Below are 25,857 nucleotides of genomic sequence, written 5' to 3' on the forward strand. Positions count from 1 at the left end.
ACATAAGTTTGGGACTGTGTTTATATCAGCGATGACTAAATGGTCTAATTCTGCTCCTGTCTTATGGTCACAATGATGATTTTAGAAATTAGGCAGGCATCAGCAAGAGGGACACATGCTGTGCACATTTGGTTTGGTACTGTTTCAGTTCCAGTTGGGCACCAATTTGGTCTAATAGTTACCTCCTCAATTTGGAAGCACAGTTCACAAGGTTGGTTTAAGTTAAAACAAAAAAGTAACTTACCACAGGGTCATCCATGGGAGAATATCTCTTGACAACTTGACCTTCACGGTCAATCAAAAACTAGAAGAGATGAAATAGAAAGTTGCCACTTGGGATCAAATGCAGAGTCCAAAGTCTTTCCACAAGCCACCCATCAGCAACATTCAGAAACAAGTCAATATGCACCCATGAAATTCAATTCTACCTTATTGCAACATCTCCTCAATCCACCACCTCCAAGAGATCAGACATTTGGCATGAGCAGTTATATATTGAAAAGGCTGAAGATATTATCTGCAGTTCTGCATATTCCCTTAACCTAGTGGGTAGAGGTTGAAGCAAACTTTTCGCATCATGTCATTCTTGACACAGGCAGTGATCTTTCAAACACATTGATCACCAAGGTTGGAATAGACAATTTCTGATAGGACTGATCTCCACCTGTGTCTCAGCTTCAGAATTCTTTCTCCATGCTCATGTTAGCCCTAGACTTTCAACCTTCTAAAAAGTGGAGGCACTTTTTTAAAAAACTGCTTCTGTATTCCACTTCATCCATCATCTCTGTTGGCTGATGTCAACTCCCAAGTTTCTTAAAAAGGATGAACATTTTTACTGTTTCCATAATTTGGTCACTATCTCTTAATCACCTCCACCCTTACAACTCGGAGATATTTTTACCCAGTTAATTCTGGCCACCAGAGCATTCCCTGTCTTAAGACTGTTCCACCATTGGTAGCTGTGATTTCACTCCATAAACCAAGTTCAAATTCCCAGAATTTGACTTTTCTTGAAGAGACCTACTTTTTGTTTTAAAAAAAAAAAACAAGTTGTCACCATCTGACCCAATATCACATTGTAATAGAACATCAAATATTACAGCTCAGTACAGGCCCGTCGGCACAAAGTGCCAACCTGTGAAACCAATCTGAAGCCCATCTACCCTACACTATTCCATTTTCATCCATAAGTTTATCCAATGACCATTTAAATGCCCGTAAAGTTGGCAAGTCTACTAATGTTGCAGGCAGCGCGTTCCACACCCCTATTACTGAGTAAAAAAACTACCTCTGACATCTGTCCTATATCCGTTACCCCTCAACTTAAAGCCATGTCCCCTCATGCTAGCCATCACCAGAGGAAAAAAGGGTCTTGCTGTCCACCCTAACTAATCTTCTGATCATCTTGTATGTCTCAATTAAGTCACGTCTCAACCTTCTAACGAAAACAGCCTCAAATCCCTCAGCCTTTCCTCATAAGGCTTTTCTCCATATCAGGCAACATCCTAGTAAATCTCCTCTGCACCCTTTCCAAAACTTCCACATCCTTCCAGAATGTGGTGACCAGAACTGTACGCAATACTCCAAGTGCAGCCACACCAGAGTTTTGTACAGCTGCAACATGACCTCGTGGCTCCAAAACTTTTATTAGTAGGGGGATTGAGTTAACACACCATATGCCTTCTTAACAACTATCAACCTGGGTAGTAACTTTCAGGGATATATGTACATGGACACATATCTCTCTGCTCATCTACACTACCATGAATCTTCCCATCAGCCCAGTACTCGATTCCTGTTGCTCCTTCCAAAGTGAATCACCTCACACTTTTCTGCATTAAACTATTTGCCACCACTGGAACTACATTTTAGGTTTTCATCCCCTGCAGAAGTGGTTTAAACCCTCCTAGGAAATTGGTAGCCCTCTGGTTCAGGTGTAGACCATCCTGTTTGTAGAGGTCCCACCTACCCCAGACTGAGCCCCAATTATCCAAAACCCTCCCTCCTGCACCATCCCTGTAGTCACACATTCAACTCCTCTCTCTCCCTATTCCTCACCTCACTAGCATGTGTCATAGGCAACAAACCAGTGATAACAACTGTTTGTTCTAGCACTAAGCTTCCATCCTAGCTCTCTGAATTTCTGCCTAAAATCCCCATCCCATTTTCTACCTATGTCGTTAGTAGGTATGTGGACAATTACTTGGGGCTGCTTCCCTCCCCCTCAAGGATCCCAAATACACACAATCAGAGACACCACAAACCCTGGCACCTGGGAGGCAACACACCAACCACGACTCTCTCTTGTTCCCACAGAACCTCCTATCTGTCCCCCGAACTATGGAGTCCCCAATAACTAAATCTGCTCATCTCCCCTCTTTCCCTCTCAGCAAGAGGGACAGACTCTGTGCCAGAGATGTGTACCCTATGGCTTACCGCTGATAAAAGTCATCCCCTCCCCGCTAACCGTATCCAAAACCATATATTGGTTTTTGAGGGGACCAGCCACCGGGGTTCCCTGCACTGCCTGCCAGTTCCCTTTCTGTCCTCAGTAATCCATCTGCTTTTTTCTTGTACTGGAGGTGATGGTCATACTTGTTTTCTGAACAAGCGTCAGGGACATGTTAAAAACACAAATGTTTCAAACACGAGAGAAAATAAAAACTCAAGACGTGGCAGATTGAGTTTAGTTTAGATAAATGCGAGGTGCTGCATTTTGGAAAGGCAAATCAGGGTAGGACTTCTACACTTAATGGTCAGGTCCTAGGGAATGTTGCTGAACAAAGACCTTGGAGTGTAGGTTCATTGTTCTTGAAAGTGGAGTCGCAGGTAGATAGGATAGTGAAGGCGGCGTTTGGTATGCTTTCCTTTATTGGTCAGAGTATTGAGTACAGGAGTTGGGAGGTCAAGGTGCAGCTGTACAGGACATTGGTAGGCTGCTATTGAAATATTATGTGCAATTCTGGTCTCCATCTTACCAGAAGGATGTTGTGAAACTTGAAAGGGTTCAGAAAAGATTTGCAAGGATGTTGCCAGGGTTGGAGGATTGGAGCTATAGGGAGAGGCTAAAAAGGCTGGCGCTGTTTCCCCTAGAGCAGAGGCTGATGGGTGACCTTATAGAGGTTCATGAAATGATGACAGGCATGGATAGGGTGAATAGACATTGCTTTTCTCTGGGGTTTGGGAGTTCAGACCTAGGAGGGCACAGATTTAGGGGGAAGGGGAAAAAACTAATTTGTTTTTTTTAAAAAAAGGGACCTAAGTAGCAACTTTTTCTACATAGGATGGTGTATGTATGGATCAAGCAGCAGAGGATGAGGTGGAGACTGGTACAATTACAACATTTAAAAAGGCACCTGGATAGGTATATGATAAGGAAGGGCTTAGAGAGATACATGCCAAGTGTTGGCAAATGGGACTAGATCAGGTTGGGATATCTGGTCGGCATGGACGAGTTGGACCAAAAAGGTCTGTTTCCATGCTGTACATCTCGATGACTCTGGATTTTTATTACATGCCTTTTATAGAAAATATACATGCTCAATACTAGAGTAAGTAGCTTCCATACCTTTGTGAAGTTCCACTTAATGGCACTGTAAAAACAAAATGCAAGTGTTAAATTGTTTTGGGAGAGAGACCTTATTCACTCAGTTTAATATTAGTGCTAACTCTACATTAAAGAGATTTAGAATTTGTTCAAACCTCAGCTGCTTTTTTTTTAGAAAAAAGAAAAAAGTGAATTGGGTATGCACCTATAAAGAGAGACTTAGCACTTAGAATTAAGGATTTCTTAATTATAATTGTGCAAGATACCACTATGTTTTGGGCTGAAGTAGTGTTGAGAGGTGCCTTTGATACACAGCTGAAAGAAAGGATTCTATTTAATAGAAACAATACAAATTCTTGGTTTAGCAAAATATTAGATATAAACATACTTTCCAAGGAGTCCTTTCCCTTTTGGCTGCTCCTTCATCCATTTCCACAAAGGGTGGGCGTTATCCCCATTGACATCAATTTTGCTGGACATGTCAAACTTTACATTGTATGTATTTGCAAATGCTTTTATTTGTTTCTCATCCCCAGGTTCCTGAAACAAATGGCAATATTAAAATGTTTTAGTCTGTACTTTTAAATTCCGATTTCATTAGTGTCCAAAACTCAATTAATTACAATTCCAATGATCAAAAGCTTTAGGTATCCATCCAGAAAGTGTTGGGAATGCAACTTCAGTTGATAGTGCACAAGTACCTGGATGGATAATTGTTGCAACATTTATAAATCATTAAAATCAAAAAGGCAGTCAGAATTGTTAAACAGTTCATTCAGTTTGAAGTAAGTTCAACTCAGAAATCATAAGGCCACAAGAGAAAGCAGCAGAAGTAAGCCGGACAGCCCAGAGTCTGCTCCGCCTGATATGTTCTCATTCTCTGGTCTTCTCCCTGTAACCCTGGATCCCCTCACCAGTCAAGAATCTCAGTCTTAAATACACTCAATGACTGGCCTCCACAGTTCTCTGCAGCAATGAGTTCACAGATTAACCACCCTCCGGCTGAAAAGATTCCACTTCATTTCGGTTCCAAATCTACAACAGTGACCAACTTCTATTACAAATAGGATAAAGTCAGTCTAAAATGATTGGGCAAAATTGTACCAGATTGGATTTCAATGTAACAAAATACAAGGTTATCCATTTTGGACCAAAAAGGATAGATCAGGGTACTTTCTAGATGGTATAAAGTTTGGATACCCAAACAAATTTCGGGAGCTCATCTTTAAAATGTTATGAACAGTTGCAGAAGAAAAAATAATCAAGAAATCTAAATGGAATGCTGGCCTTTAAGAAAAAAAAAGAAAAAAGGAAAAAAAAAGAAGACTGGAGTAAAAGGATGCAGACTTTATACTGCATCTGTGTTATAGCCCTGGTTGCAGTCCAATTGGAATTCTGCAAATGAATCTGGGCAACAAGGAAGGATTTTGGTCTTGAACAGACTGCAAAGTACATTTATGAGAATAAATACCTGGATTTCAAGGGTGAACTTTGAGGAGAGATTACACAAATTAAGCAAGTTTGCCCTAGAAATTAGAAGATTGAGGGGTGATCTGATCAATAGTTCAGGTCATTAACAGGAAAATGCAGAGTAGATAAAGATAATAAATTTCCACTATTTGGAGTTCCAGAACTAGGGGGGGGGGGGGTCAGAGTCTAAAAAAAATTAGGGCCAAACCATTCAGCAGAGGTATGGTTCTACATGCAGAGAGGTTTGGAATGTTCTCCTGAAAAAAATAGCAATTGATGCTAGGTCAATTGTTAGTTTTAAAATCTAAGTTAGATCAATTTTGGTCAAGCAAAAGTATAAAGGAACTGGCCAAAGGCAGGCATATGGAGTTAAGCCACAGAGGAGCCATAATCTTGTTGAATGGCGGAACAGACTCAAGGGACTGAATGGCCCACTCCTGTTCCCATAGTTTTCCACTGAGCTTACACAGTTTAGAAGGGGATAGGAATCTAATAAAATACACCCTTTTAGGGCTGTATATGAAGAAACAGCAACATGCTATTAAAACCAACAGGTTGGAAACATGGAGAAAATCTGCATGCTGAACTGTGTTTTCCCAAGCTTACCTGCTTACCAAACTGATTGCAGGGGAAAGCCAAAATCCGTAAACCTTTCTCAGCATATTTACTATCCAGTTCAACAAGCTGAGTGTAGTTTACGGAAGTCTTTCCTCATTTGGAGGCCACATTTACAAAAATGCAGACAAGTCCCCTAAAAAAAAAAATAAACAACAAGACTGTGACATATTTGTTTCAAGCGTACAGACAAAGCAAGTAATGACAGTGATGCTAACCACAAGTTGACTGGTGGGGTACAGTGTCACAGTCAAGTGGTCATGGATCCTAATGAATGCATGCACTAGCAGCCATTTTGACATCTGAGCAAGGAGATGGATCACTCACTGACAGAAGCAGTGAGGAACAGTAGAGAAAATCCAAGCACGCAGCCGTGGCTCTGAAGTATTTCTGATTCTGAAGGGCCCCTCATGATATCAACAGCATGCATGTAAAGATTTCCTGTGACTGGTCGCAGCAGGCTGTCAGTGGTGGTCTGTGTGGCGGCTATTTTGGCATTTCTGGATTAAAAATTCCTCAAGAATAACAACATGCATGAAAGTACAGCCACTGCTCAGGCTAACTACTGGAACTTGCACAAGTTAAGTATCAAGGGTGGAACAGGTTTTCAATGTATTAGGAATTGCATAGACTGAAAGGTTGCAGTTGCTTAGCGTAGGCAAATACAAAAAAAACTTTGTAAAAAGCTTTGTTAGTGCAGTTCTCAAACAAACAAAAATCTTGGCCTAGCCTGTGACACTCATCCTACAAGTTTAAAATAAAATTCCTTGGAGACAGCAAAGCAAAAAAAAAGCCTATTTCTGAACAAAAATAAAATTTGAAACTCAAAACAATTGAGGTGAAGAAAAAGGCCTTCGACCCCAGAGAAACAGCATATCAAGATTTTCAGACTGCTTGAAATTTAGGAATCAAACTGATCCACACCAGCACAGAATGAGATCTTTCATATTTTGTTTTCCACTGAATTGCAAAGTGTTACCAAGAGACAGGCAATAATTAGAAAGTGAAAGTGAGTCACTAAGGAATAAAGTGTGGATTATTTTCTATGAACTTCATTAGAATGGTCAGATGTAGTGAAAAGAACACAGCTGTCAAGTTACAAGTATATGTTGGTCTTCTGGCACAGAACCCCTTAGTGTGTTATGGTGCATTAGTTCTTAGAACAATGTTAGTGGTCTTGAAATTTATTGTCTCTTGGGTTTAAGTCTAATGCCAATGCTTTTATTTTTAAAACCCTCCCGAGTCAGACTCATCTTTAGCCAATTTTGGGCCCAATGAGAACTCATTGAAAGGAATGCCAAAGATCCACAAGGTCATTCCAAAATCCTGCCAAAGTTTTGAATTGAAGAACTGGTTCAGAATCTTATTTCTTGCAGATCACCTTGTTTGAAACTGGTCAAACTTGTTTTTCAAATGGTAAATGCTGGAGGAGAAAAGAAAAACCACAACTGGGTTTCTGCCCTCTTACTCAAGCCAGACAAATTACAAACTTTGGGCTTGATGCAAGACAGAAGCAAAATTTGAAACACTGAACAATTAAGTGGTGATATCAAATGGAAATTAGAATTAGTGTACTTTAGTAGGGAGGCAATGGCCTAGGCATACTATCAGTAGACTATTAATCCCAAAGACTCAAGCAATGTTCTGAGGACCTGGGTTTGAATCCTGCCAAGACAAATGGTGGAACTGGATTTTAAAAATATGTTGATTCATGTCAGGTTTGGGTGGGGAAAATATAACAACTATGAATAATCCAGTTACAATCAGTTTCTCAATGGGAGCAATTATGCCTAGTTTTTGAAAGCTAGCTAATTAAATTAGTCTAGCCTCTTGTAAATTCTCTTTCAAGTAGAATGCAATTTGTTTTAATAAAAAGTACAGGATTTCTACAGACTTATCCTTTCACTATACATTGCAGTTCATAATTTTAGGTTAAAAATTCTTCAGCTCTTTCAATTATTTTAATTCTTGCATAAAAGAAAAAATGCTGGAAATAATCAGGTCAGATCTGAACAACAGCATGAAAAAAAAGTTAGTTAATGCTTCAGGCCTGTGACCTTCCACCAAACTAGGTTATGAGCAAGGAGTGAGTGGAATAATGTCTGAAGTGTGTGTGTGTGTAAGAGATAGGGTAGTAGATTGAATGGCAAAGTCAATTTTCCAGGGAAAGGAGATGGAAAGGCAATGAAACAAGATGTCCCTCAAGCAAGAATGCTATTGGTCAACAGCAAACAAAATCAGTAAAGAAAGTGACTTAAGTTTTAGACAAAACATTTTTATACTGTACTTTTAATTATAAAGTTAAATATCCTGTATGTTTGTTAATCAGCAAACCTGTTCTGCCAAAGATTGGGATATGCAAGCCCTGGTCTTGCAACTTCTCTACTAATTTACATTCTCCTAGAACAGTGGAGTGGGACAAAGTGAGGACTGCAGATGCTGGAGACCAGAGTTGAAAAATGTGGCACAGGAAAAACACAGCAAGCCAGGCAGTATCCAAGGAGCAGGAGAATAGACGTTTCGGGCATAAACCCTTCTTCAGCCCTGCCCTCCACTCCACTCCACTCTTCCTCAAATTAAGTCACTTCATATTTTCATTTAATTGAATTTGCAATATTTCTAAATATCAGTCAAATTGTCTGGAAATCTGCTACATAATTTGCAGAGGCTTGACCTTGAAATAACCTCGTATACATCTGGATATCTAATGCATTTGTGTGCAAAGCTTCTCCAAGAGGCTTGCATGTGGAATGGATTATGTGCCTGAATCAAAACCATGTGGGGGAATCCCTGGGAAATGCAAAGACAGGTAGTAGAGATGGTCTATTTTGGAAAATCCAATACAGAGACATACATGCCAGAAAACCAACATCAACTTGACAAACAGGAAGCAGTCAGTGAGAAGGAAACATTAGCAATGGCCAAAGTGGATTTGTTTTATTCATTCATGGAAAGTGGGTGTTGCTGGCATAGCCATCACTTAAATTCTATTCTTAGTTGCTCTCCAGAAGGTAGCGGGATGCCGCCTTCAGCCCACTGCAGTCCATCTGACATACAATGCAGTCAGGGAGAGATTAGGGTTTTGATCCAGCAGCATTGAAGGAATTACAATATATTTTTAAGTCAGGATGAATTGTGCCTTGGAGGGAAGCTTGCAGGTGGTGGTGCTCCAATATAGCTACTACCTTCTTCTGTGATGTTGGTGGTCAACAGCTTGGAAGGTGCTATTTCCAAATCTTTGTACATTTCTACAGTACATCTTTGTAGATTGCACAGACAGCTACTACAGACTTTAGGGAGTCAGAAGGGGACACTAATCCACCGTCTACAAGGCACAAACCGTAAGTGCCTGGAGGAGTGCAGCTGCAACATTCGAGGTAACCACCACTCAGGCTAAGCAGCCCATTTGAATGGCATCCCATCAACCATCAATATTCACTTCCTCCATCAATGACAGTCACCATGGGTCTTTTGATGGCACCTTCCAAACTTGCAACCGCAGTCACCTAGAGAAGGTGAACAGATACAAAATAACACTACCTACAAATTTCCCTCCAAGCCTGACTTGGAACTATGACAATCTCTTCACTTCCATTTGCTCAAACCCTAGAATCCCCTTCTTTACACATGGGGATTGCAGTTGTTCAAGCAAGCCACCACCTTAAGAGGACAATAAATGCTGTGTTGATCAGAAATACACAGCGATTCGAAGACCATTTCAGAAGAGAGAAATGGTGCAGTGGTATAATGGCCCAATCTCTGGCCCAGGAAGCCCAGGTACAAGTCCCGCCTGTTCCAGATAGCAATTCTGAACAGGCTGTTCAGTAAACAGCTTGTATTTCTCAAGAAATGAAGGAACACAGCATAACTTTCAAACAGACACTGGAAACTTTGTAAGCAAGCTTTTAGAAGCAGTTAAAGTATTCTGTAAATTGAATTGAACAAGGCAGCAACGTGCTTGTTCACTCACTTGTATTCTTCCAGATTCACCTCTTTGCCATCTATGTCCGTGATTGTAAACTGATAAACAGATGTGGCCTTACTCCAGTCTTCTGGTTGCGCACTCTGAAAGAAATTTCATGAGCAAGAAAAAAGTGTCAATACATTCAATCCATTCATTAGAAACTAATTTTACATCTAGCTAAAAAAAAAAACATGTACATTTCTTTGTAATCAAACAAACGCATCAACATAAACCCGTAGGTATTGTCAAATATTTCGGCCATTTGGACCCCTTCAGTCCATAACTCCTGAAAATGGTAAAAGATAGATGGTGAGAACATGCTGAATGTTAAAGTTAACAAAAAGTTGTTTTAATTAATACCCAATTAGGATGCATAAAAATAAACATTCAATTTAGATTATTGTTCCACAGGCAGATCTGTCCCACAACTGTACATACTTGCAAATAAAAAAGTATGCAGACAAGTACTATTTTACCAGATGAGTGGAAAGTGCCAAGCCCAGTCATTACTATGGTACAACTGCAGCACGGTCACCTCAAGGTCAATTAAATTTGACAGAATAAAACCTTCATTTGCTCAGGTCCATTAATTAATGGCCTTAACTCACCTCCATCACTGTGCAGGTGAAAACCTGTCACACTATGAAATTGGAATTTTATTCCCAGCAAGCGTGCTGCTCAGATCAGAAAAACCAAAGAGTTGCAAATGCTGGAAATCCGAAACAAAAAAAACACAAGTTGCTAGCAAAACTCAGCAAGTCTGAGTGACCCTTCTTCAGAACACCTGGTCTTTTCTGAAAAACTCAAAACATAAATTCCGATTTCTCTCCACAGATACTGTCAGATCCAAGTTTGCCCCAATTTTTGTTTCTGCTCAGATCAATTTTTTTGATCCCCGTGAGTCACAGGGTAGCAGTCAAAGGGAAGACTCTAGTGCATAGGTTAGTTACCACACCACCATCAGAACATTACAAGCCACAAGATTAAACAGTCCACAGACATTCTCTTGAAGAAAGAGGAAAACAACCCTGGAAAGAATCTTAGCTGAAGTCAAAAATTCAAGTAATTTACAGCAATCTTGAAGCATTTCTAGAAATGCAGTTTCCTGTTATCTAGAGATACTCAGCTACTTCAGAAAAAAGTAATTATAATATTTAAGACAACCAAGTTAAATGCCATTTAAAGATTTAATGCACAACTTGAATGTAAAATGCAACCCATTAGCATGGCAGCCTGTTTGCAATGACAACGCTTAGTAGATAATGTTTCAAATGAAAATCATTACTCCTATCCAAATATCAGCTCAAAATAGGAGTCAGATGTACAGCATGGAAACAGACCCTTCGGTCTAACCCGTCCATGCCGATCAGATATCCCAACCCAATCTAGCCCCACCTGCCAGCACCCGGCCCACATCCCTCCAAACCCTTCCTATTCATTATACCCATCTAAATGCCTCTTCAATGTTGCAATTGTACCAGCCTCCACCACTTCCTCTGGCAGCTCATTCCATACACGTACCACCCTTTTTGTGAAAAAGTTGCCCCAATAGGTCTCTTTTATATCTTTCTCCTCTCACCCTAAACCTATGCCCTCTCATTCTGGACTCCCCGACCCCAGGGAAAAAGACTTTGCCTATTTACCCTATCTATCTATGCCCCTCTTAATTTTGGAAACCTTTATAAAGGTCACCCCTCAGCCTCCGACGCTCCAGGAAAAAACAGCCCCAGCCTGTTCAGCCTCTCCCTATAGCTCAAATCCTCCAACCCTGGCAACATCCTTTTAAATCTTTTCTGAACCCTTTCAAGTTTCACAACGTCTTTCCAAGAGGAAGGAGACCAGAATTGCACATAATATTCCAATAGTGGCCTAACCAATGTGCTGTACAGCCGCAACATGACCTCTCAACTCCTGTACTCAATACACTGACCAATAAAAGAAAGCATACCAAATGCCTTCTTCACTATCCTATCTACCTGCAACTCCACTTTCAAGGAGCTATGAACTTGCACTCCAAGGTCTCTTTGTTCAGCAACACCCCCTAGGACCTTACCATTAAGTGTATAAGTCCTGCTAAGATTTGCTTTCCCAAAATGCAGCACCTCGCATTTAGACAATAGGTGCAGGATAAGGCCATTCTGCCTTTCAAGCCTGCACCACCATTCAATATGATCATGGCTGATCATCCTTAATCAGTATCCTGTTCCTGCCTTATCTCCATAACCTTTGATTCCACAATCCTTGAGAGCTCTATCCAACTCTTTCTTAAATGAATCCAGAGACTGGACCTCCACTGCCCTCTGGGGCAGAGCATTCCACACAGCCACCACTCTCCGGTGGAAGAAGTTTCTCCTCATCTCTGTCCTAAATGGTCTATCCCATATTTTTAAGCTGTGTCCTCTGGTTCGGCACTCACCCATCAGCGGAAACATGTTTCCTGCTGCCAGAGTGTCCAATCCTTTAATAATCTTATATGTCTCAATCAGATCCCCTCTCAGTCTTCTAAACTCAAGGGTATACAAGCCCAGTCGCTCCAGTTTTTCAGTGTAAGGTAATCCCGTCATTCCAGGAATTGACGTCGTGAACGTATGCTGCACTCTCTCAATAGCCAGAATGTCTTTCTTCAAATTTGGAGACCAGAACTGCACACAGTACTCCAGGTGTGGTCTCACCAGGGCCCTGTACAGCTGCAGAAGAACCTCTTTGCTTCTATACTCAATCCCTCTTGTTATGAAAGCTAGCATGCTATTAGCCTTCTTCACTACCTGCTGTACCTGCATGCTTACCTTCATTGACTGATGTACAAGAACACCCAGATCTCTCTGTACTGACCCTTTACCTAAACTGATTCCATTTAGGTAGTAATCTACCTTCCTGTTCTTGCCACCAAAGTGGATGACCATACATTTATCCACATTAAACTGCATCTGCCATGTATCTGACCACTCACCTAACTTGTCCAGGACATCCTGTAATCTCCTAACATCCTCCTCACATTTCACCCTGCCACCCAGCTTAGTATCATCAGCAAGTTTGCTAATGTTATTAGTAATACCATCATCTTCTATATCATTAACATATATTGTAAAAAGCTGCGGTCCCAGTACTGATCCCTGCGGTACCCCACTGGTCACTGCCTGCCACTCCGAAATGGAGCAGTTTATCACTACTGTTTCGTATCAGCCAACTAATGTTCAATCCAAGTTAGTACTTTGCCCCCAATACCACGCGCCCTAATTTTGCTCACTAACCTCCTATGTGGGACTTTATCAAAAGCTTTCTGAAAGTCCAGGTACACTACATCTACTGGATCTCCCTCGTCCATCTTCAGAGTTACATCCTCAAAAAATTCAAGAAGATTAGTCAAGCAGGATTTCCCCTTCATAAATCCATGCTGACTCTGACCTATCCTGTTACTACTATCCAGATGTGTCTAACTTCATCCTTTATAATGGACTCCAGCATCTTTCCCACCACTGAGGTCAGACTAAACTGGTCTATAATTTCCTACTTTCTCTCTCCCACCTTTCTTAAAAAGTGGTACAACATTAGCCACCCTCCAATCCTCAGGAGCTGATCCCGAATCTGTCGGACTCTGAAAAATAATCACCAACGCATCCACGATTTCTCGAGCCATCTCCTTCAATACCCTGGGATGTAGACCATCAGGCCCCGAGGACTTATCAACCTTCAGACCTAACAGTCTCTCCAATACCAATTCCTAGCAAATATAAATTCCCTTAAGTTCAGGTCCTTCAGCCACTGTTACCTCAGGGAGATTGCTTGTGTCTTCCCCAGTGAACACAGATCTGAAGTAACAATTCAATTCTTCTGCCATTTCTTTGTTCCCCGTAATATATTCCCCTGTTTCTGTCTTCAAGGGCCCAATTTTAGTTTTAACCATTTTTTTGCCTTTCACATACCTAAAAAAAAAAAAACAACCTTTTACTATCCTCCTTTATATTATGGCCAGTTTACCTTCGTACCTCATTTTTTCTCTGCGTATTTCCTTCTTAGTAATCCTCTGTTGTTCTTTAAAACCTTCCCAGTCCTCCGTTTTCCCACTTATCTTTGCTATGTTATACTTTTTCTCTTTTAACTTTATATGTTTCTTAACAGAATTTATCTGAATTAAACTTCATCTGCCACTTCTCAGCCCATTTGGCCCATCTGGTCAAGATCCTGTTGTAATCTGAGGTAACCCTCTTCACTGTCCACTACACCTCCAATTTTGGTGTCATCTGCAAACAAACTAATTGTACCTCTTATGCTCACATCCAAATCATTTATGTAAATGTCAAAAAGTAGAGGACCTAGCACCGTTACTTGTGGCACTCCACAGGCCTCCAGTCTGAAAACCTACCCTCCACCACCACCCTCTGTCTTCTACCTTTGAGCCAGTTCTGTATCCAAATGGCTAGTTCTCCCTATATTCAGTGAGATCTAACCTTGCTAATCAATCTCCCATGGGGAACCTTGTCGAACGCCTTACTGAAATCCATACAGATCACATCTACTGCTCTGCCCTCAATCCTCTATGTTACTTCCTCAAAAAACTCAATCAAGTTTGAGAGATATGATATCCCACGCACAAACCCATGTTGACTATCCCTAAATCAGTCCTTGCCTTTCCAAATACATGTACATCCTGTCCCTCAGGATTCCCTCCAACAACTTGCCCACCACCGACATCAGGCTCACTGGTCTATAGTTCCCTGGCTCGTCCTTATCACCCTTCTTAAACAGTGGCACCACGTTAACCAACCTCTAGTCTTCCGGCACCTCACCTGTGATAGGTTCTACTAATTTGAATAACTAGGTTACAGTGCAAAATAAACACTTAAAAACTAGCTCAATACCTAGAACACTGTCCACAGAAGAATGCCACAAAATCTGAGGTCTTTGGAAATTAGTGTCAAAATTTGCTACTCAACGTTCCATTCAGCTTATGGTTCACATGAGAATGGAGAGTCAAAGGAGAAATACATTAAATAAAAAAATGTCTGAATTAAGCCAAACTCCACAATAAGCCACATTTTATCATATTAGTCATTGTTCTACAATCAATAAAATCATCTCCAGCTGATTCACGATTAAAAATCCATTGTACAGATTTTGAATTACTGGTTCCTGATATTATTTTTAAAAAAAAAAGGAGTACATGAAGTTAGGGTCAGCATTGTTAACAACTGCTCACAAATACAAAAATAAGTGCACTTCAGCAAGAAGTGACAGTTGTCCTAATTTTTGGGCAAACTAAGATAGTCCATCCCATTGTTTTGGGCCACCCTATATGATTAATTTGCAGACATTTCAAAATCCAAATCACAGCAGATCCATGTCAAGGCTTGGAGACTTATAAAAGTGCTGCAAGACTCACAAATAGGCAAGGTTGGAGGTCCTTCTCCAGAAGAGTATAGCTTACTCATGTACTGGGAACACGTATAAAGATTAGACCAAGAGCTGTCGACACTTGTGGGATTGAACACTGAAGGCAAGTGGAAACGTTTCTGTAGTCTAATGGCAAGATAAAACTGGTGTTTGACAAAGAAAAAAAAAAATCACACCTATACTTCACTAAAAACAGAGTATGCACAATACAAAAATCTGCTTTATTTATAAGTATACAAAAGCCCATACCATCTGTAGCCAACAGCCTGAAGAGACAACTAATTTGAAATCTCGTGGAAAAACAGTAAAGAATTACTAAATTTACCCAACTTTATCAGAAACATTTCTAAACAAGCAAAATCTGTTAGTACCTGACATGCTATTTGATTTTTGGGATTAAGTGCCTTTGCAACCAATCAACTCTGATACTGAAAACAGAAAGCAATCAGAATATCAAACTGACCAATTCAGAAGGAGATATGAAAAATGTAGGTATTGACTTTTCTCAAAAGAAGCTTATTACTGCAGCAGTTTCAAGCAGTTAGCAGACAAACTGGGTTTAATTAGCTTTATTTTCTTAGACAGAAGAACACAATCTAATTGTTGTAGTAAAGATTTAATTATTTGTGGGAAATATCTGGCATTCTGTGTACTGGATTGAAACAAGCTGAAAGATATACATGAGCATGTTGAAGAATAACACTAACAATGTCAAAAAAGAAAGCAGTGCAGGGGAATGCTTTTGTACAGAGCATGCAAAACACCAAAGACAAAATTTCACACACCAGAGTCAGGCAGAGCACAAAAGGTGCACATCTTTATCAAATCTTCAAATTTAATTCATGCTTGAGCATAGACAATAGGTGCAGGAGTAGGCCATTCTGCCTTTCGAGCCTGCACCACCATTCAATATGATCATGGCTGATCATCCTTAATCAGTATCCTGTTCCGGCCTTATCTCCATAACCCTTGATTCCACTATCCTTGAGAGCTCTATCCAACTCTTTCTTAAATGAATCCAGAGACTGGACCTCCACTGCCCTCTGGGGCACAGCATTCCACACAGCCACCACTCTCTGGGTGAAGAAGCTTCTCCTCATCTCTGTCCTAAATGGTCTACCCCGTATTTTTAAGCTGTGTCCTCTGGTTCGACACTCACCCATCAGCGGAAACATGTTTCCTGCCTCCAGAGTGTCCAATCCTTTCATAATCTTATATGTCCCAATCAGATCCCCCCTCAGTCTTCTAAACTCAAGGGTATACAAGCCCAGTCGCTCCAGTCCTTCAGCGTTAGTCCCGCCATTCCAGGAATTGACCTGGTGAACCTACACTGCACTCCCTCAATAGCCAGAATGTCGTTCCTCAAATTTGGAGACCAGAACTGCACACAGTACTCCAGGTGTGGTCTCACCAGGGCCCTGTACAGCTGCAGAAGAACCTCTGTGCTTCTATACTCAATCCCTCTTGTTATGAAAGCCAGCATGCTATTAGCCTTCTTCACTACCTGCCGTACCTGTATGCTTACCTTCATTGACTGGTGTACAAGAACACCCAGATCTCTTTGTACTGCCCCTTTACCTAAATTGATTACCTAATCTGCCTTCCTGTTCTTGCCACCAAAGTGGGTAACCATACATTTATCCACATTAAACTGCATCTGCCATGCATCTGACCACTCACCTAACCTGTCCAGGACACCCTATAATCTCCTAACATCCTCCTCACATTTCACCCTGCCACCCAACTTAGTATCATCAGCAAATTTGCTTATGATATTACTAATACCATCTTCTATATCATTAATATATAATTGTAAAAAGCACACTTTTATTTTGGTTCAAATATTCGTGATTTAACACGTTATCGATCACAGCCATACATATGCAAGCTAATTTTAAAAATTTTGATTCGAGTCCAAGAACCCAAGACATTAGGTGAGCAAAGATTTAAAAAAAAAAGTCACTTCCACTAATATTTTCACACTCCGAAATGGAGCACGATACCAACATTCTCCAGCAGTTCAATCTTGGGCTATTGACCCTTTGCAGTACAATATCTCTAACAAAGGCCAGACCAGAAGTCTTTCAGATCTGTGGGCTCCTGGAATTGAAGGCTCTCACATCCAATTTGCAAAACAAAACCAAAAAAAAAAAAAAAATCACTCCATTCATCAGTTGCATTGGCCGGAGGTGCTGGAAATCTCTTCCTCAAACTTTCCATCAACACTTCGAGTCAGAGTCATACAGCATGCAATCAGACCCTTCAGTCCAAATTATCCATACCAACCATGCTCCTAAACTAGTCCCACCTGCCTAAGGTTGGTCCATTTCCATTCAGTCCTTTCCTTATCCAAATATCTTTTAAACATTAACCACATCTGCATATCCATTTTCTCTAGCAGGTCATTCCACACATGAACCACTATGTTAAAAAAAAGTTACTCATGTCCTTTTGAAACCCTTCTCCTCAGACCTCAACAATATACACCCGAGTTTTGAACTTTTCCATTAGAGGGAAAAAAACCATGGTCATTCATCTCATCTATGCCCCTCATGATTTTATAAGCCTCAATAAAGGCCACCCCTCAGCCACATAGACTTCAGTGAAAGGAGACACAGACTTTCCAGTCTATTTTTATATCTCAAACCCTCCATTCCCAACAACATTCTGCTAAATCTTCTGAAGCCTCTCCAGTTGAATAATATCATTCTGATAACAGGGCAACCAGAATTGCATACCATACTCCAGAAGAGGCCTCACCTACATCCTGCACACAATCTCAACATTATCCCTCTTCTACACAAAAATCTGAGCGATGAAGGCAAGCATTCTAAACACCTTTTAGCGACCCTGTGTACCTGTGATGTAAATTTTAAAGCAAATGCAGATGTTCAATGGGTCTCTAAGAGGAGCATTTAAATAGCAAATTGGATTTTCTTTTTTCTACTTGGTTCTCACTTGATATGCTGCTGTTTTGACATATACAAGGTGCTGTTTATTACACTGAAGTGCTGTGGATTTTTTAAAAATGTATTTGTTAAAATTCTTTACGAGCTTAATTCTGACAATTTCACATATGTTGTGCCTTTGACAATAAGACCTGCAAAAGAAACTTAGGTATGAAAAGAAAATGCTTAAAAACAAAATCAGAAATGGCTGGAAAAACACAAGTCTGGCAGCATCTGTGGAGAAAAAGCAGAATTAAGCCTTCCAGGTTCAGTGACCCTTCCTCAAAATTGTTTAATTTCCAGAATTCACAGTTCTTTGATTTTTTTGTAAAGAAAATGCTTGCTGGTGCAAGAAAGGTGCTATCGGCACATGCAATCATAACTGGTTTGTTTGTGAATTGCATCAGAATAAGTTGGCTTAGTGTGGATCACTAAGGGATCAGACAAATCTTGCAGACTTTAGAAGCAATGGGAAAAAAGAAAACTACTGCAATGAAGAAAACAAAACACAAAATAGATAGATGAGCAAAGAACACAAGCAAGCAGATGGGCATTTGATATCACAGATACAATCGAGTCTTGGATGAAAGATGGACAGGATTGGCAGATCAACATTCTGAGTTTACACAAGATAGAGATAGGTTCAGGCATGTGGATGTTGCAATATTTAATGGGGGGTGGGGTGATGAAAGAAGGGGGCTGGGGGAAGGTAACCTGGAAGGCGATAGGTAGATAGGGAGAGTGGAACGCTTTAGGTGAGACGGAAGATGGACAGTTCAGAAGGGTGGTGCTGAGTTGGACGCTTGGATGACACATGGGTGAGAGTAGATTAGGAAACTGGTGAAAATCAGTTTGGAAGAGCATGGCACTGCGCCTAATTTCAAATATACTGAAATCTGAAATGTATTTTGCAGGCACTTTGTAAAATGTTTTCACAAACACACAGCCAGGGAAAATAGGGAGGCCACGCAGTCTGAGGTAGGTGCAGCTGGGTTGCATATTGCAGCAACTTACACCTGACCACTACCTATTCATTTGGAGGAACAGCTGTTTTGAGGTGCAACTCCAGCACTGCCACCCGCAACGTACAAAAAAAAGTTTCTCTTAATGTCGCTCCCACGATATCGGGTGTCCCCGAGAAGACAATAAACGAAGTGAAATCAAAAAGTGACGCGGCTTCAATGATTGTCGTTACCCTACATGCTGTGGAAGGAACACCACATTTCATCCGCTAATAATAAAGAACCACGGATGCTGAAAATCTGAAAGAAATGGAGAAACGCAGGGGTCACTGGGCTTGAAACTGATTTGCTGTTCACAGATTCTGCCAGAGCTGGTGAGTTTCTGCATTCTGAGGATGGATCACCTGACCCAAAACATTAACTGATCTCTCTACACAGATGCTGCCAGACCGGAGCTTTTGAAGCCGTTTCTGATTTTGTTCCTGCACTGTGTGTTTCACAATTCGTGCGTTGGCCCCCATCCAGTGGGGCATCGTTAATGTAACCGCAATTTGTTACACTCTTCATACAGAATCCCATGTCGCCCAGCTAGTCGTATTAACGCATGCTCCAGTTCGAAATCCTTTCGGATTATCGCTGAATAAAGCCCAGCGAGAGGGTTTAATCGGTTTTGTTTTAAAGAGGCGGCTGGCAGCATTAGCAGGCCTGAAATGGGGAGATGGTTGAAAAATGCAGCTCTTGCAATGCTCCAGGATTTGAGAGCCTTGAAATGGGTAAAATGAACAGATTCAGAAAGAGCGTGGTGAAATAGGCTCTACGTTTTAATCACGTTTGAACTGCTCTGTCAAAATACTGTAAAAAGAGACTACTGCCAGATCTGCTGAGTCTCGCCAGCAATTTCTGTTTTTGTTTCAGATTTCCAGCATCCGCAGTTCTTTGTGGTAAACCAAACACTCACCATTGCTCTTGTCCTTGCCTTCTCCTTGCACGTTGCTAGACCCACCAAAAATGCTCGCTTTATAAATCGCTGAGTACAACTGATCATCGTCCTGTAACAACACGAGATGGTGAGTCACGTTAGGGAGGGGCCAGAGACACTTAAACTCGCCTCCACTGGCTCTTTCTCATGAACAGGACTGGAAAAAATAGCACATACAAATGAACGAGTTCAGCCTATTGATTCCCTGCACTGCCTGATCACCAGCAAACAAATGTTTTTTTTAAATTCTATGCAAACGTTCTTAGTCAATCTTAAAGCATATATTCGGTGTTGATATTTGCACAGGCTTTCTGGGGTAAAACAAAACCCAGTCTCAATCTTCTGCGCTTGGAACAGACTATCTTTTATCTTCAAATGTTTAATCACATCTTAAGGAATCTGCATCCACTGCCCTTTTGACTGGGGCGTTGTAAGGGAAACTTAGATCAATGTGGGCGGCACGGTTAGCACTGCTGCCTCACAGCGCCAGAGAGCCGGGTTCAATTCCCGCCTCAGGCGACTGACTGTGGAATTTGCACGTTCTCCCCGTGTCTGCGTGGGTTTCCTCCGGGTGCTCCGGTTTCCTCCCACAGTCCAAAGATGTGCAGATTAGGTGCATTGGCCATGTTAAATTGCCCGTAGTGTTAGGTAAGGGGTATGGGTGGGTTGCGGGTCGGTGTGGACTTGTTGGGCCGAAGGGCCTGTTTCCATACTGTAATGTAATCTAATTTAATCTAATCTAAAAAGGAGCTGTGTGCTTTGGGTATATAGCCCTTCAAACCTGCCCCCCTATTTGATAGTCATGGCTTATCATCAACTTCGACTATATTTTCCTGCCCAACCACTTTATTCCTTTAGAATCCCAATTATAATGTTTTTTTTCCCCTTGCTTAGGTGGATGAGTGTTCATTTTATTTACTCATAGATTGTGTTGGACTGGTCCTCTGAGTCTACCCCAAGACCCAATGTGGTCCATTTTGATGGTGGGGCACACATTGAGCCCTCAGCTGAGAACTTCAGTCTCTTCCATGTGAAGGGCGTGGTCCAATAAATTGACGATTGATTTCCCCCGGGTGATAATGTTTTCAAGCGTGGTGCCAGGGGAGGCTTGGCTACTGCTGGTGGTGATGCCAAGTTTCTCCTGTTGCTTGTTTTTGGTGTGCATGCATGTGGTGTAGTTCTGCCAACTTGTCCATTAGGCAGTGCCTCATAACTGGACTGCTGTATCCTGAGGAGAAAGTGAGGACCGCAGATGCTGGAGATCAAAGTTAAACTGTGTGGCACTAGAAAAGCACAGCTGGTCAGGCAGCATCCGAAGAAAGGGGAATCGATGTTTCAGGCATAAGCCCTTCATCAGGAATCCTGAGTGCAAGCTGAGAGTGTGGATTCTAACTTGATTTCAAGGTTATGGGACCTGCTGTAGAGTTGGTGCACGAGATAATTGAGGAGTTTGCGAGAGGTGTAACAGCAAAGTCTCTCAGCGGAATCTGTTGTAGGTCAACTTGAGTGGGTTTGTGATCCGTAATCCTTTTGGTACCATGAGCATAGCTAGCTGATCCAAGATTTATTACCTATCCTAGTTGCCCTTGAGAAAGTTGTGGTGAGCGGATTTCATGAACCAACAGAAAAAGAAAACTAGCTAAGAGTCTAGGTTGATGTCTGTCTTGTGAGATGTTAGAGCAAGTTCATTTTGCATAACCACTGCATGCATACGGTGGAGAAAATAACTCTCATCTCAAAAGTTGAAATAGTTTGATGGCAGAGGCTTCTCCATTTGAGTCTGTTAAAGATTGTTTTTGTCCATGTTTGGGATCCCACTAGCAAGCTCTGTGGTTGGTTTTCAGAACTTGGTTTTATTGGAATTTGTGATGCCCTCTGGTGAAGATCCTTGAATTCCGCTTACTATAGAGTACAGTCTTTTATATACAGGATTCCTCCATGTGAACAATATAACCGACCAATCAAAGCTGAGCTATGAATAGCATGCTCTTCCTGCCAGCTATGTTGGTGTCCACATTGTTAAAGGGCTGCTAGTCATAACTCATACCATAATATCATTAAATGGGACAAAAGACAGACACAGACCCCCAAGGATCACTTTGATGAATATAAGGGCTGAACTCACACTGTTGGCATTATTCTATTTTTTTTTTATAAAACAGTTTACAAAAAACATTAACAGCTGTACACAAGAGACAGCAATTTTACAAGGGAGAGGAGCAGCAAAGCTAGGCCCCAAACCCTACCGTTCAACCATTTTGGCATTATTCTATACCGCACTACAACTAAATGAACCAATCAATCCCTATCAATCTCAACTTGAATGCACTTAAGGACTAAGCATCCATACCCCTCTGCAAAATTCTAGAAATTCACCTGAGTGAAGAAATTTCTCTGTTTTATTCTACCATCTCTTATTTCTTTTAGAGATTATCTTATTGCTGCTCCCACCTTGACTCATTTACCAGTCGAGACAGCTTTATCTGACTTACTTTATCAAATCTCCTTCTGCAACATATGATTTCATCCTAATCTTCATTAACTCTTCAGTACAGATCCTTTAATTAATATTACTTTAACATAGCTTAAAATTAGCTGGGAATGTAAAATAGGCATCAGTTCCAAACTCACCCTAATCCCATCAGGAAGTTAGGTTAAAATTTGGGTGGTAATGGCCCAAGGCTGAAAACGGGAGATTTTATTTGCAGAAATTGCCTTTTATTAAATAATGCACCACAAATCCCATAATTTGTAACAAAATTAATACTCAGTCGATCACATTGCTAAATTTATCTTATGTATAAACTGGGTTAAAAAAATTTAGCTTTGTTATTCATTATGCTATGTTCAAGCCTGTAATTGAGTGGCAATTTAGCAATTAAATTTACCAACTTAAATCTGGGTTATAATATTGTTCTGCAGTCTTTTATTTTGTACTTGTTCCATAAAGGACAGGCCAGCACACTGAATCAGCTCAGTTCATGTGGCTTGAAGTTAAATACAGGCCAGATGCTAATTGCAAAACTTTAGTCTGCTGACTGTGATAAGATTACATTAAAGTAATTTGAATGGTCTAACCTAAAGCTTAGTAGATGCAATGCATATTACAGAGCAAATCTTTCTTCAGGAGTTGCTATCAAATTGTATTCAAAAGCAAAAGAATCAAAAGGTTAACTGTATAATTAATAATTAGGATAGTTATTGTATGATATTGAAAATTAACATGAATACAATTTGACATGCTTTTCTAATATTTAAAATATTAGATTAGCTTTGTGCGTGAAGCTATTTTATCGATATCCACTCCAAAGAGTTGGTGCCACATTTTCAAAGGGCTGTGAGTTTGAGACCTGGGGGTTGGGGGAAATCACATCTACATAACACCTCCTTAAGCTTCTAAAGGGGTTTCTTCAGAGGTTTGTCTGTTGGGACTGCAGTGGTACTTTTTTTCCTGGCGAGCTGGAACAGTCTTGTGTACGTTAGTGCACAGATGTTGGGTTCCCTGTGGGGTCCAACCAAATTTCTTCATAGTTATTTTTATACCAAATCTTGGGCTCACAAATATACTATGGTCACTGGTCCTAACCTTGATATGCATGGCCACATTCCACTGCATTGAATTTCCTGGAGCAAGAGGTACTTGCTCTCTTTGGCAAGACAGCAGCAACATCCAAAATAGCTGTTGCCCATCTTTGTCATTGGTGCCTGGCTGGTAGTTCCTGCTTTCTGGAGATATACTGTTCTCTGGTTGGGCAATTTGTATTTATATATTATGTTACAAGAGCAACACAAGCATGGAGCAATGTCAGGAACTAGGATTCATGGGTGTTGGGTTTTAAGTCCTATTCTGAAAAACCATCCTTTGAGCACAAAAATCTAAGCTGAAACTACAGTGCAATTCAAGGCAGTGTTGCTTTCACACCTCTATAATTTCAGATGTTACATTAAATCAATCTGCTCCCAGGTGAACATAAGAGATTGTGACTCTATTTTGAAGAAGGACAGACAGTGTATTCCATATCCTAATTATTATTTATTCAATGATCAACATAAATACAAATCATCTGGTCATTATCATATTACCATTCGTTGATCATGCTGTGTATAAAATGGCTTAATGATAACACTGATTGCATTTCAAATGTACTTCATTGACTGTAATGGGATGTCTAGCATGAAATGGGCTACAAAAACCCAGATTCTTAATGGTACAAGGGCCCAGAGATTTAGAAGGTTAAAAATGCTGATTGCTGAGTCCAGTGAAATAAAAAAAAACCACAGCAGCTAATTTCATTCAATGCAAGATTACCCTTTAAATGACAGACAGGTCCCAACTGGCAGTCCTACCATTTTGTGAAAACAACCATGCCTGGTACTGCAGTAAATTGGGAGAAAGTGAGGACTGCAGGTGCTGGAGGGTCAAAGTCGAAAAGTGTGGTGCTGGAAGAACACACCAGGTCAGAGGATCAGGAGAGTCAATGTTTCAGGCATAAGCCATTTATCAGGAATGTGGAGGGGGAAAGGGGCTGAGAGGTAAATGGGGGATGATATGGGGATGGGGATGGGGAGGGGATGGGGATGGGGAGGGGCTGGGCCCAAGGTAGCTGGGAAGGCGATAGGTGGATGCAGGTAGGGGGTAATTGTGATAGGTCAGTGAGGAAGGTGGAGCGGATAGGTGGAAAGGAAGGTGGACAGGTAGGGCAAGTCAAAAGGACAGTGCCAAGTTAGAAGGTTGGATCTAGGATGAGGTAGGGGGAGGGGAGATTAGGAAACAAGTGAACTCAATGTTGATGCCACGTGGTTGAAGGGTCCCAAGGGAGAAGATGAGGAGTTCTTCATCCAGTTGGTGGTTGGCTTTGATTTGGTGGTGAAAGAGGCTGAGGACTTGCATGTTCCCTTGCCGTCGCAGGTGTAAAACCTGCGCCCACACTTTTCCCCTCATCTCCTTCCAAGACCCCAAAGGATCTTTTCACATCTGGCACAGATTTTCCTGCACATCCACCCACCTCATCCACTGCTCTTGATCTGGTCTTCTCTACATCAGGGAGAAAGGATGTCAACTCACAGAGGATTTCAGGGACCATCTCTGGGACATGCACACAACAACCCTACTGCTTTGTCGCCAACCTCATCAACTGCCCCTCCTACTCCCCCAAGGACATGCAAATGTATGAGCAACAGGACCAAAGAACCCTGTATATCTAAAAATACTCAGGACTGGATAAAAAGAAGGTATGTAAGACATACAAAGGGGGAGAATCAATGGAGACCCTAATAGAAGGTTCAAGAGGAAATTTAAGAAAGTAATTAGGAGAACAAATAGGAAGGATGAAAAAATACTGACTGGCAATGTTAGGGAGAATCCCATGATATTCACGTCTATTGACAAAGCCCTAGCCAGAGAAACAATAGCCAACCTGCTGAACAGACATAACAGACAACAGGACGTTGAACCCATCAACAAAGACGGCATACTTAAACTACTGGACTTGTGCCTCACAACACACTTCACATTCAACAACCAGATATACGAACAAATCAACGGAATACCCATGGGCTCACCGATCTTGGGACTCCTAGCAGAAGCAGTAATGCAAAGGTTAGAACAAACAGTCTTACCACAAATTCAACCCAAACTCTGGGTCAGATACGTTGATGACACCTTTGTAATCATTAAAAATATGGAAATAGAGAATACACACCGGATCATCAACTCCACACTCACAGGAATCCGATTCACGAGAGAGGAAGGAAAGGACAACCAACTCCCATTCCTAGACATGAGGGTACAGAGAACACCAAATGGAGAATTCACCACTAAGGTACACAGGAAAGCAACACACACAGACCAAATCCTGAACTATGAAAGCAACCACCCCAATACACACAAACGAAGTTGCATCAAGACACTATTCAAAAGGGCCACAACACACTGCAGCACACCAGAACTGCAAAAAGAGGAAGAGGAACACCTATACAAG

General features: G+C 41.1%; 1 pseudogene across 1 annotated transcript in view; it reads right to left on the reverse strand.

Moving 5' to 3' along the window:
- LOC122565353 (phospholipid hydroperoxide glutathione peroxidase GPX4-like) overlaps positions 1-25,857 on the reverse strand; it is a 42,325-nt pseudogene that overhangs the window by 6,098 nt on the left and 10,370 nt on the right. The window contains exons 2-7 of the transcript XR_015751827.1: positions 19,856-19,946; positions 9,603-9,697; positions 5,624-5,768; positions 3,936-4,087; positions 3,569-3,593; positions 245-304 (exon numbers count right to left, since the gene is read on the reverse strand). The product of XR_015751827.1 is annotated as a phospholipid hydroperoxide glutathione peroxidase GPX4-like (transcript). The remainder of the gene's footprint in view (positions 1-244; positions 305-3,568; positions 3,594-3,935; positions 4,088-5,623; positions 5,769-9,602; positions 9,698-19,855; positions 19,947-25,857) is intronic.

The sequence above is a fragment of the Chiloscyllium plagiosum genome, unplaced genomic scaffold (assembly GCF_037043375.1).
Source record: "Chiloscyllium plagiosum isolate Xiang-an unplaced genomic scaffold, Cpla_swu_hap1 HiC_scaffold_28, whole genome shotgun sequence".
NCBI lineage: Eukaryota > Metazoa > Chordata > Chondrichthyes > Orectolobiformes > Hemiscylliidae > Chiloscyllium > Chiloscyllium plagiosum.